The sequence below is a fragment of the Pteropus medius genome, unplaced genomic scaffold, assembly GCF_902729225.1.
Source record: "Pteropus medius unplaced genomic scaffold, Ma_sr-lr_union100, whole genome shotgun sequence".
In the NCBI taxonomy this organism is placed as follows: Eukaryota; Metazoa; Chordata; class Mammalia; order Chiroptera; family Pteropodidae; genus Pteropus; species Pteropus medius.
In genome coordinates this window covers 1,521,699-1,536,028 of record NW_024355205.1, presented here as the reverse complement: position 1 = coordinate 1,536,028, position 14,330 = coordinate 1,521,699, and the positions used below count along the sequence as shown (strand labels likewise).

General features: G+C 38.0%; 1 pseudogene; it reads left to right on the top strand.

Moving 5' to 3' along the window:
* The first annotated feature begins 12,257 nt into the window (after nt 1–12,257).
* Nucleotides 12,258–12,733, top strand: LOC120598753 (60S ribosomal protein L29-like; annotated as a pseudogene).
* Nucleotides 12,734–14,330: the final 1,597 nt, after the last annotated feature.

Below are 14,330 nucleotides of genomic sequence, written 5' to 3'. Positions count from 1 at the left end.
AGCTTGAGTGGACACAAGGAGAAGACAGACACCTGTAGGCCAAAGAGAGAGGCCTCAGAAGAAACCAACCTTATTGACACCTTGATCTGGTACTTCCAGCGTCCAGAATTGTGAGAACATAAATTTCTGCTGTTTAGGTCCTCTGGTCTGTGGTACTATGTTGTGGTAGCCAGAGCAAACCAACACCGTGCCTCTTGGTGAGACAAAGAAATGGAGGAAAAACCAGTTTGTCTTCTTTTCTTCTGTGTGTGTGTGTGTGTGTGTGTGTGTGTGTCTGTGTGTGTGTGTGTGGTGGTGTGTGTGAGAGAGAGAGAGAGAGAGAGAGAGAGAGAGAGAGAGAAGGCAAGAGATACAGCATGGTGGAAGCGAGCAGGTGGCTTTTCTTTTGTTTTGGAGAACAAAATTAGTGAGTTGGTAATTATTCCTTCTCTCTGCCCTTCCTGTGAAGAGGGGAGCTTTCATCTGTCTGTCCCATCTCACGTAAGGAGTTAATGATCACCCCCTCTAGAAGTTGGGGCCCCCAAGAGAATTGAGGCATGCTGTATGGGTGGGGAGGAACTTGGCGACAGGCTGAGGCACATCAAGGGCAGGGCGGGGTGAATATTGTTACCTCCTGGTTGTCTCAGAGAAGCAGCCATTTCCGTGGGAATTCTGGCATTTTGTGTCCACCAGGATCTCTACCAGATTCAGGCACTAGCAAGAACACCCAAATCACCCTACAGGATCCCGCCCCTCTGTAGTCCATGGAATGCAACTGCACCCAGATTTCACTAACAGCATTTTCTTTGGTTGAAGCTAGTTTTGCCTGGATAATGGCATTGTGACTCAATTGTCTTTTTTCTGCCTTTATCCTTCCACCTTTGTATGCCTACTCTCTTAATCATTAAACCTTAGGACATAAGGTTGTGGTCAGTGCCAAATCTTTTAAGAATGAAGCCTCAGGTCTATTGATCAGGAGGACATTATGTTTTGGTTACACTAAAGATAATGTCTTGGATTTATACGTGTTTCAGCCCCAGGCCTATCCAGGCAGAGCAGCCCCACTGACCACGAGACCAGAGGGGATGGCACCATGGCTGATTCTAGAACCAAATTTGATAATTAATTACCCCAGCCTGGTCCAATCAGTAACACTCACAACTCCCAATTTCCTTAGCTTCCACAACTGATGATTTTTCCCTATGTAATCTATCCCCTCGAGACACTGGGGAAGCCAGATTTTTGAGGGAGATAGCTCACCTTTGTCTTTGGGACTGGTATTCTCTAATAAACCTTTTCTTTACTGCAAAACCTAAGTCAATATATCTCATTGACTTAGACATGTTCAGACAGGCGAAACCCTTTGCTTTGGAAAAAGGGAGTAAATGCCACCCACGGCTCACACAACAAAGCCAGCAGCACTGCTGGTCACAAATGGCTGGCACCTGTAGGAAAGAACGTGAGTCCAGGTGAGGTACAATGCAGGTGAGGTGCAGGTGAGGGCAGGAGTGGGCAGCCTGCAGCTATGAGAGAGGGGCTCCACCTGAACAGTGACCCCAAATGACAGATGTTCAAGGCCGGATGAAAGTACAGTTTACTCACCTGGACTGAAATTACCTGAGGTTCTGAAACACTTAATCACTAAGTGTTTCAAATTCTTCCCCCGCCCCTTCTAGGGCATGGAGGAGGAAAGTGGGCACAGTTCCACAAAGCAGTCATTATCAGTTACTGAGAAGGATAAAACCTCTCCACATTTGTTTTGATTGAGCTGAGAATACTAGAATCCTTAAAAAGTTGGTTTGAGGACCACTGTTGAACAGCGATTATTGTGTAATCAATACTCGTAGGCTGGACTCCAGGACTAACACAAGGTATACCTATAGTAACAACCAGAAAAACTATACCTTAAGGTAGAAAGCATTACCGGATACAAAGAAGGTCATTTTATGAAGATAAGCGTTAAATTTATCAGAAAGAAATAAGAATACTTGTGTGTACTTTATACATCTTTAATACACAAAGGAAAAAAAATTCGAAGAAACAGACAAATCTATCTTCATAGTGAGATATTTTGACACTTTCAATTATTGAAGATCAAAAGATAATTATTCTATAAGGACATGGAAGATTTCAAAAATATTGCTAACACTATTGTAATATGACACAGTACAAACCTTTGCGCCCAAAATATTGGGAAATGTGTAATTTTTACAAGAACACATGGAACATGTACAAAAATTGACCACAAATGGGCCATTAAGACAATTTTAACAAATTTCAATGGTCACATTTTCTGACAGTGAAATCAAGTTAGAAATCAACAAGAAAACTAAAAATCCCATGTATTTAAAAAATTTAAAAACACATTTTTAAGTACTTCATGGATTGAAAAAGAAAACACAATTAAAATTTAAAAATATTAAAAATAGAATGATAATATTAAACATTAAAACTTAAAGGATGTAGATAAGGAGATAACAATAACAAAATGAAGAAACACTAAAGAATAGTAACATTAAAAGGTGGTTTATTGAAAAGACAACTTTCTGGGAATGATAAAGGAAATCTACAACTAGACATATGGTAATAAAAATTTCAAAACATCAAAGACAATGTAAAATTCTTAAAGTAGGTAGAGAGGAAACAATTATTATGTAACAAAGAACAAAATCAGATGGGTAGTAGAAGTGCCAAGAGCAAAACCGAAACTAGAAGAGAAGGAAACAATAAAGTGTTGAAGGAAAGTAATTTTCAACCTAAAATTATATATTCAGCAAAACTGTTCTTCAAGATGAAGGCTGAAATGTAGACAATTTTGGTACATAAATACTGAATGTTTATCAACAACAGATCTTCACTGAAGGAATTTCTAAAGACATATCTCAAGAAGATGCAAAATCACCACAGAGGACGAGCTGAGGGGGTTGTCTAGATCCTAACATTTTTTTTTTCATAGAATTTACCACCATCTGACATATTGTAAAATTTTCTTATCCATTTGATTTTTTGTTGCCCTCCTCCCTACTCTCCCACCCCCATAGACTGTAAGCTCCAGAGATTCCCAGGAAATAATACATAGAGTCCCTCAATAGATATTTCTGGGAGTGACAGTGTTATTTACATCATAAAAAAGATCTTAACAGAAAGATTTAGTGATAAAATAAAAATGTATTGTTTTTTAAACTTTTTCTATTAACCAGTTATTACAGATTGACTTCCTAATTTGTAGACTGGTTCTGATTCATAGGGTAATTCCAGCCCTGGCTAATATGCTCCCTTAATCACAGCCACAGAAGGAACTCCTAGTACAAATAGCAGTATATTTATTCTCTGTTAGGGAGAGGCTGTGGTTTGGCTTGTTGTGGGAGAGACTTTAAAAGACAAAGAAAGGTTCAGGATTCTTGCTAGTTAGAGATGAATTAAAATTGAGAGAATGCATTTCTGATTGGGTCACTATTTTCTCCCTTAAAGTATAGTTTATATAGTAACAAATGTTTCCTTGGCCTTCCACTTGAATATTTATAGTAGTTACAGAAAACAGTGACAAACGATGAATTTGAGGTCTGAGCAGTCCAACCTTTTTTTCTGGCTAGCAACTCCTTAAAATTCCTCCTTCTGGCTGAATGTGGGCATATGTGCGTCTGTGTGTGTGTGTGTGTGTGTGCGCGCGTGCATGTGTGTATGTATGAGTATGCGTGTGTGTGAACGTGGAGGGCGTGTGTGTGAATGTGTGGGTATATGTATATATGGGGTATTTGTGTGAGCACGGGGGATGTGTGTGCACGTGCACGTGTTGGCTGTGGGCGTGTGAATCTTTGGGATGCTTCATGACTGCCTCTCCTTCCTAGAACCACCTGGCCCTTGATGCTCAGGTCACTGTGGAGATTGACTACACTGCCTCCCTGTCCTTCTGTAGTCACTGCTGCCAACCATCACATGACTCTGCTCTGGAGGCTTTCTCTATCGGCTAACTCCATGTGACCCGGCACTACTGCTGCCATTCCTGCCCCTTCTTTTTCACTTTACCACTCTTACTGCTGCCATCAACTTTATTTTTCAAGGAGCTGCTAATAAGAATCCTTCTAGTCCAGCCCAGCTACCTGCCTGCTGATCCTTAGGAAGGTGGCATTTCATTTCCTTAAGAAGTTGGCAGTGCATTTCCCTAGCTTAGGACCTCCTCTTCCTCTTTCCTCTCTCTTTTCCTTCTATTTTGGCCCTCCCTCAATCTTGGTCTCTTCTGCTCTGTTTTGGAGTGAATAAGTATATCTTTTCAAAAACACATCTATTTCACAAAATAATGTATGAGTAGGTTCCTTAACACAATAATTATGTTTCTATTTTATAAATTGCATTCCTTCATTTGTAACTTAGCCACTTAAAACGAGAAATTTATACTTGGTAAATGAAACACTTTTTTCCTCTAGAGCTTTATTTTTGGCATTTATAAGTCCCCCTGTGGACACTTCATTTTTCTCCCTAACATTATAGAGCAGAGTATGTTCAGCTTTTGGAAACAATGCTTAAGAGTTTTATAATTTTGTTAGTTCTTTTCTCTTCTTAATTGCTCTTTGGAATTTCTTCAAAATATTAACATTCATCTCCAACTAAAAGGTGCCAAAAACATGGCCACATTTCTTCTCCTAGTTTGGAGTGAAGTTAGTACGCTTCATAATTGAGTAAGTCCTTATCTTACTCTGAATTTGTCTGGAGAACTGTGAAGGAAACAAACAAACAAACAAAAAAAATCAAACCTCAAACTCCAAGAAAGACATTTTATAAGAAACACAGTACATTTTTAAATTGGGGCTCACAGTCCTATGTGTAACAGTGCTTCTCAAATTTTGGAATCAGATGTAGAGTTATTAAAAAGGTACAAGTCTAGGCCTACCTCATGCTAAATTAGAATCTTCAGGGAATAGGGTCCAGGCAAGTCTGAGAATTGCTGCCACGAAATGTAAATAGCTGAAGGTATAGGGCCCATTGCTATAGAAATTGAATTTGTAGCAAATTGAGTTATTTAATTCACTTCAGTAAGGGAAAGAGAAGAAGAAGGGGCTAATAATTAGTGAGTGTGAACCTCAGGGCCTTTGCACTTGCTATTTCCCCTAACTGGGAACGCTCTTTCTCCTGCTTGTCATTCAGTGTCAGTTAAATGTACCTTGGTCAGAGCAGCCTTCCATGATGATCTTATCTAAAGAAGCATTCTCTATTCTGATGCACACTTTTTATTATCTCTTCCTGTTTTGTTGTCTTGATAGTACTTATCACTATCTGAAAATATCTTGTTTATAGGTTAAATGTTTATTGTCTATCTCCCTCCTACTGAAAAGTACTTTCTGAATCCTCAAGCCTAGAACAGTACCTGGCACATAACAGGTGCTTAAAAGTGAGTGAATGAATGAATGAATAAATGAATACATAGGCTAGGTTTAGCATGTACACTAATCCCTAATAATCACTAATCCCCGCTGCAACCCAGCAAAATCGGTGTTAGTCTCTCTATTTCACAGACGAAGAAATTGAGGTTCAGAGAAATAAAACCACTTGCCCTAAACTCACACAGTTAATGATTTGTGGTGTTGGAATTTGAACCCAGGTCTGCTTGACCTCATAGTCTATGTTTTTTCTAGTAGCATATATCAATCAGTGGGAGGTGTTGTGCCCGAAGAACAGAAATGTGAATTATATCCCTGTTCTCAAGGTAATTATATCTCATTGGGTGACATATTTGCAAACACTTACATATATATAATGGGCAAAGTTCGAATGTGATGATGGCAGTTAATGGGGTGATAATTTACTTTGTGCTTTAATCCTTTCTCTGGGAAGAGTACCACCATCCACCTAGTTTTCCAAGTGATTCTTCCCTTTGCTTTGCCAATGATGGTCAGTAAATCACAAAGTTTTCTTGACTTCTACCTCTCACTTGTGGCTTAAATTGAAAGGGTTCTCTATGCCCTCACAGCAATTTCCCCCATGAGAGGCTGCCATACTTCCTCAACTGATTTACTGCAAGAGTGCTGGGATGGTCTCTTTGCTTTATCACTCATCCTCTCTAATCTATTTTCCATCTGCAATCCATTGTCCATCTAATCCATTGTCCATCTTAACATCTAATCCATTCTACAGTCAGATGATTCTCTGAAAAAAAAATTTCATTTTATTCCTTTGCTTTAGACTCTTTAATGCTTCACCATAGCTCTTTATTTTAGGTAAGGTGCAAACTCCTGGGGTTGGCACAGTCATTCTATAGTCCCTCGGCTTCCTCTCTTACTACTTTGGCCCCTCTCACCCTATGTTCCACCCTTCTGTTACTTAATATTCCATCAGTTCTCAGTTCCTTAGCTTTGCACATGCTGTTCTTTATTCCTAGATTATTCCTTCCCCCTCTCAGCCTAATATCTCCTACTTGTCCAGAAACCCTCTGTGAACACCCAGCTCTAATTAAGTGCCCCACACCTGCACTTCCATGATATACTGCTCATCCTATATTGTTATCCTTACCACATTATCATAATTATTTTTTTGTCTGTATTCAAGAGGGCAGGAACCATGTCTAGCATGCTCATTATTGTATTGCTAGTGCATAGCATTGTGGCTGACAGAGATAGATGATGATGATGATGATGATGATGATGATGATGATGATGATTTGGTGGATGAATGAATTAAATTGCTGATTATGTAAAGGAATTTATGATGATGGAATTTCAGGCGGGAATGGAGGACCGGTTGACAAATAGAAGCCTGGATTTCTGTATTATTTCATCTGCATACACTGCATATTCTCATCTCTGCTTCAGCATTACTCAGAGTAAGTGTGGTTGAAGAACTTATCCTCTGAAGTTAAGCATCATTTATAAAAAACAATGTGATACTGCCAATCCGAAGAATGGTACAACAAAGAACAAAGAACAGAGAACATCAGATGAAGTTTCAACCACTCTGACCCATTTTATAAACTCATTTTCTATTTCTTTAGGTTCATTTTGAAGTTATTACATGCTAAAAATAGGTAGAACCTGTTTTAACTTTAGAGCTTCTTTTCCAACAGGCTGGCTGTTTTGTTGACTCTTTAACTACAGACCTAGTAACCAAACAAAAATACAAATATTTTCCATTGCACACATACATTGCTATTGGTATGTTTTTAGGTCCCGGGTTTTGAAATCTCAGGTTACTTGGCAACATTTTCAAGACAAGAGGGATTATGTTTGACTAGTACTTGCATTGTAGATAGCAGAATAGCTCAGGGTACTTAGGAAATAGTTTAATTAATTCAAAATGTACATTTATCCCCCTCTCTTAGGATTTCCCTGAAGAGTATGAGAAGGAGGTAATAATCAATAAGTTTGAAAAAAATTAAAATTTTTATCATGTTCCCAGGTGGGCTATGGATCCAGTGTTTGTTTGGGTAGTCATAGATGCCTCTGTCATCTCTAGCACTTGCCCTCCCTTGCTTTCCCTTCAGGTGATTATTTGGTTCTTAGAGGGCTGTCAGCTATTCTGTAATGAGGCATGAGTTAATCATAGCTGGTCCTATATTCAATGTGTCAGGAATTTGTATAGTCTTGTGGTCATTTAAATTATAAATTCAATTGTAGATTAACAAACTGGTAAGTTATGACTTCAGCCTAAGTATACTTATTAAAGTTAAAAACTTGTGAAAATATAACAATTACTAGCATTAAAGTAATCTGAATCACATAATCTACTAGTATCTAACTAATGGAGCTATCTTCTTCTCAACAAAAAAAGCCCAGGACCTGATGGTTTCACTGGTGAATTCCACCAAACATTTAAAAAAGAATTAACACCAATTCTTCTAAAACTCTTCAAAAAATTGAAGAGGAGTGCACACTCTCAAACTTATTTTATGGGGCCAGCATTAACCTGATACCAAATCTAGTAAGGACACTACAAAGAAAGAAAACTATGGGTAAAAATCCCTAATGGATATATATGAAAACATTTAAACAAAATACTAGCAAACCAAATTCAATAGCACATTAAAAGGATCCTACACTATTATCAAGTGGGATTTATCCCTGGGATTCAGAGATGTTTCAATGCATGCAAATCAATAAATACGATACATCACATTAATAGAATGAAAGATGAAAATCATATAATTATTTCAATAGATACAGAAAAAGTATTTGACAAAATTTAATATCATGATAAAAACTCTCGACAAATTAAGTATAGCAAGAACATGCTTTAACATAATAAAGGCCATATATGACAAATCACAGTCAGCATTATAATTAATGGTGAAAGTTTGAACGTTTTTTCTCTAAGATGAAAAGCAAGACAAGGATGCCCACTCTCACCACTCTTATTCAACATAATACTGGAAATCCTAGCCAGAGCTATCAGGCAATAACAAGAAATCAAAGTCATCCAAATCAGAAAGAAAAAGTAAAATTGTCTCTGGTAACGAAATGATCTTATACAGTCAGCCCTCCATACCCATGTGTTCTATATCCAAGGATTCATCCAACCACATATCAAAAATATTCAAAAAAAGTTACATTTTTGCTGATATGTACTATGTAGGCTTACAATGGTTGCATCTGTATTGAACATGTATAGTTTTTTTCTTGTCATTTTTTTCCCTAAATAATACAGTATATAATTATTTACATTGCACTAAGTATTATAGGTAATGTAGAGACCATTTAAAGTATATGGGAGGAATATATGCAGATACTACACCATTTTATATAAGGAACTTAAGTATCCATGGATTTTGATATCTGCAAGAGGTCCTAGAATGAATACCCTGTGTATATTGAGGGATGACTGTATATATAATACTTTAAAGATTCCACCATAAAACTGTTAAAAGTAATAAACAAATTCAGTAAAGTCGTAGGATAGAAAATCAACATATAAAATCAGTAGCACTTCTATACACCAACAATAAACTATCTGAAAAAGAAATGAAACAAAACCATCTATAGATTCAATGCAATCCCTATCAAAATTCCATAGAAATTTTTCAGATATAGAAAAAACAATTTGCACGGAAACACAAAAGACCTCAAATAGTCTCAAAAAGAAATTTTGAGAAAGAAGACAAGGCTAGAAGAATCACACTTTCTGATTTCAAACTATACTACAAAGTTATAGTACTCAAAACAGTATAGTTCTAGAATAAAAACAGACACATAGAACGATGGAACAGAATCAAGAGCCCAGAAATAAACTTCTGCATATAAAGTCAACTAATATTTGATAAAAGAGCCAAGAATACTCTATTGGGAAAGGATAGTCTCTTCACTAAATGGTGTTGGTAAAACTGGATATTCACACGCAAAAGAATGAAATTGGGCCACTATTTGACACCGCCAACACATATTAACTCAAAATGAATTAAGGGCTTATAAGCAAGACCTGAAACTATAAAACTCCGAGAAGAAAATGTAAAGAAAAAGCTCCTTGACATCAGTCTTGGCTACAATTTTTTGGATATGACACTAAAAGCACAAACAACAAAAGCAAACATAAACAAATAGAACTACATCAAACTAAAAAGCTTCTGCACAATAAAGAAAAATAAAAAAAAATGAAAAAACACTCCATGGAATGGGAGAAAATATTTGTGAACCATATATCTGATGAGGGGTTAATATCCATAATACATAAGGAATTAACACAACTCAATAGCAAAACCCCAAGTAATCCCATTAAAAAATGGGAAAAGGACAAGAACAGATATTTGTCCAAAGAAGACATACTAATTGTTAGGAATATTTTTGGCTGCAGGTAACATACTATTAACAAACAGTGGCTCAAGCTTTAAAGCATTTTCAGGTTTGGTGCAGCAGCTCAACAATGTTCTTAAAGTATATTCTACTATCATTCTGCTCTGCTGTCCTAATTGGGTTCTTTTTCATGATAAGCTGTGCTGCTTCATGGTTGCCAGATAATACAGCATCTCCAGATATTATGACTACACGTGAAGGTAGGAAATCCTGAAAGGGGAGGAAGGGCAGGGTGGCAAAGGTCTTTATTCTTATGAGTGGCCCATTATCAGGTTTATAACCCTAGCTCCCTCGAGGAGATTGCTCTTACAATCCTTTGGCCAGAATTGGGTTGCTTAGCTACCATAGCTGTAATGGAGATGAGCAAAGCAAGTTTCTGAGATTTTCATCCTCTATAGTTTGAGGTACATAAAAGACAAACAGACAGGGGATGATTTTGAAGTAGAGACCAACAGCATCTGTTACAGTGGGGATGTTGGACAGAGAAAAAAAGTAATTTTGTCTTTCTAATTTTCTGATGATATGTCATGCTTCAGTTAAGTGGTTGGAAAAATAAGGATTTCTTTTTAACTTTAGTTTTGGTTATACTTTTAGGATTGGCATGTTTAAATTTATTATATTTTAGGCACATACCATAAACAAATCATACATATCTTTCTCTGATAACAAAAAATGCTGACAGCAACATCTCATATGTTTGCTTCCTGGTGTTTAATTATGCTCATAACAGTCAACTTCCAGGCAGGGTGCAAATTAGAAAATCTAGCCTCTCTATGACCTTCATGTCTGACCTCCTACCCCATCCTTCTAAGTGCTGTCCAGATACGAACAACAACTTGAGAAAAGAAGGTGTGTGAGTTCAGGCTTTTTGCAAGAATGATAACGTACACTTTGAGGTGGCCCCACACATTAGGGCTACATATTTTGAGAGAAGTGGCTCCCTCTTCACATGAAGGGGGATGAGATATTCAATCCAAGCCAAGTCAAGCCAAGTCGAGCCGAGTCAAGTTGAGTTGAGTCGAGTCAATATATTTTGAGCCTTTGCTATGTGCCGATACCATGTACCCTTATTCCAAGATGGAATAATAGAGAAGTCCAGTGTTCTCTGGAAAAGCTCACTATCTTAGGGATCTTATCCATTTCCAAGAAGGCATTAGAAATGCTGCAATAGGAATGCTCTGGACTCTTGTGTCTGACAAGTCAGGCGACCTGGGCCAGACCCTGGTCCCTGCCCCAGCCTAACCCTGGGGAATGCCGGAGAAGTTAAAGCAGCATGTTAATCTGAGAAGAAAACATCAGGAAACCCCCAGGAAAAGAAAGGGAAGTTGTGACCTGCTGGGGGAAGTAACTGGGGATTTGGGCAGAGGAAGTTTGCATTCAACAGTTTGGGACTATTTGAGCACACCTCTTTTTTCCCCTTGCTCTAAGGCCTTGTGGGACAAACAGCAGTATCTGTCTTGTGCTGTGGACATGGGCAAGGATAACATCAGGGAGGCAGTGGAGTCAGCTGATCGATCCATTACTGAACATTCCTTTCTCTCTTTCTTCTCCACCATACTCTGAGCAGTAGGTAACTACACTTGGGAAAAGTTATCTTGAAGAGCAATGCCTGGGGCAGAGAATGAAAATCTTACCGAAGCGGCAGGACCATGTGTGTGCAGGGCTGGTGGTCAAATTCAGATTATAATACAGTGGACTTTTTACTGTGCCCTGTGCCATATACTCTTCCTATTCTTAAATCTAGCAAGAAGGACACCTTGGGCTGGGCTTAGGCCCCTCTCTCCAGGAGAAAATAAGCTCACAGACATCTGAGGGGTACAACACAATGAAAGAAAGACTACAAACTAAGCAAGCTGTCCTTGTATTGGTGATAATTAGTGCTCGTCAAATTTCTATGTGCTCATCTTTTATGTTCCAGCCTTCCTTGCAGCTGGGTTAAGGCCATGTAACTAGTTCTGGCTAATGGGATATGAGTTCTCTATGGTTTTTTTTTTTTTTTGCTATTATTTTTGTGACTTCGAGCAGCAGTCCCTAACTTTTTTGGCACCAGAGACTGGTGCTCCTATGAGAATCTAATGCCTGATGATCTGAGGTGGAGCTGAGGTGGTGATGTTAGCGCTGGGGAGCAGCTACAAATACAGATGAAGCTTCACTCGCTTGTCCACCACTCACCTCCTGCTGTGCGGCCTGGTTCCTAACAGGCTACAGGCTGGTTCCAGTTTGTGGCCTGGGAGTTGGAAACTCCCGACTTAGAGTGAAGAACTCCAAAATGGTGAAGGTACAATGTGGAAGCAGCCTGGGTCATAGTTTGAGAAAAACAAGGAAAGTTGCCTGTGAATGAGAAATAGTTCTGTTTGTGTTAGCCACTGAAATTTCCAGGATTACTTGTTACTGCAGCACAACTAATCCTAGCCTGAATATTATGTCACTTTGAAAATCTGGAATAATCAAATAGATCGGGGATTTAAAACAGCACAACAGCGGGGAGCCAAGGGCTTTGATGGAGACATGACCAAGTCCAAGAACCACACCCCACACAACTAGTTCTGAAAATGGCACAGATATTCCATAGAGAAACTCCTATCACAAAGATACGAATCTCTTAAGGGCACAGGCCCCAAGTTCTTGAGGAACATGTGCTTTACCAAGAAGAACAATAAGAAGGGCCTGAAGAAGATACAGGCCAACAATGCTAAGGCTATGAGTGTACGTGCTGAGGCTATTTCAAGGCCTTTGCAATGTCCAGGGAGGTCAAGCCCAAGATCCCAAAAGGCAGCAGCCACAAGCTCAATTGACTTGTTTACATTTCTCACCCCAAGTTTTGGGAAACGTGTTCATGCCCGCATCACCAAGGGTCTCAGGCTCTGCTGGCCAAAGTCCCAGGCCAAAGCTGAAACCAAGGCTCTGGCTGAGGCTGCAGCTCGCTTTCAGCTCAGGCACAGGCTCCCAAAGGTGTCCAGGCTCCCACGAAGGCTACAGAGTAGAGGCCCCTGTCTGCCCATGTAAAGACGGAAGGACTGGTGTGACCCATGGGCTGCTGTTCGCATGGGGTTTGTGTCCTCCTGTGATGTTTATAGAGATAAACCTGAGGCAGGGTCTTTCAAAATAAATAAACAAATAAAATAAGCACAATAAAGAATATCAAAGACAGAGGATATTCGTAACATGATTTAGGGACAAGAAAATATAAAAGAATATATTGTATATAGTGTTTATATATTTTTTAAAAAGGTTAAACTATCAAACTCGAGAGATAGGATACATAGTAGAATGTATATAGTTGAAGAAATTATTAGTGAACTGCAATATCAGATGCAGAAAGATTCCCAGAAGAGAAATTACAGTACAATCAGGAAATGAAAGGGAAAAATTAAATAGAACAAGGAGGGGCAATACTGATAACTGATGATAATGAACTATGAATTGAGGACTATAAATAACTCAAATCTGCATCTGACTTTATAAAAATAGGAAAATAGGAAAAAAAACAAAAGTAAAATAAATATATGACCAGCATCAAGAGTCTGGGTTCTGGACCTGATTCTAGCTTGCTAACATGCTGTGTATCTTGGGCAAATAGTTCAGCCCTCTGAAGTCTCACTTCCCTAACCTACATAATCTTAAAGAGAAGGAATCAGACAGCTTGGGACTGACTCCTAGCTCAGTGACTACTTGCCCTCTTTACATACTCATTTCTTTATATGTCAATTAAAGGTAATAATATGTAATAATACAATGACATGTTCCTGGCACACAGTAGGTACTTCCCACTCCCTTTATTTTAGAAAAATTCTAGGTCAAAAATTCAGATTCTAGTTCAATACAGTTATTTTACAAGTGAAAAATTAAAAAAATAGAGAGATTAAATAATTGTCAGAAAACATATTCATTAGGTAAGTATTTCAATTGTGACTGGAACTCAGCTCTGCTGTAGGACTGTAGGTCCCTCCAGCAAATCACTAGTTGTTCACTGATGATGTTGAGCTTAATCATTAGAAAACTAGATCTCCTTTTATGGGCATTTCATTTTTTATAAGTTATTCAGTTTCTCATTTAACCTAATGAAATAGTCTCATTTTACAGCTATCGAGTGAAGAGGTTGGTGGTTTGCTCCACAGCACTGGGAAAGTTAGGAGCTGCGAAGGATTAGAACTTGCTTTTCCTTAAAATGAACTCCAGGGTCAAGAGAAAGAAAAAATGTGAATAAACTTATACCCCATAAGAATGATACTATCTTTAATATCTCTTCAAGGGCAGTGAAGGAATATTATTTTCCATTATTGTATTATTTTCTATTATAAATATAGTAAATGGTTAGTTAGAAAATTGGAAAATATGAAAATGTATTAGGAAGAAAATAAATGAGAGTGCCACCATCTAAACAACATCATTCTTAGTTCTGGTAAATTTCTTTCTCTTTTATTTTCCAGTAAGATCTTATTCATACATTCAAGTGTATAAATTTATATTTTGCCATTGACCCTTAACATTATAACATAAGTGCTTCATGTTATTTTATATTCTCCTTAACACTTCTTATTAAATGGTCATATAATATTTTATTGAGAATAGAAATTTATT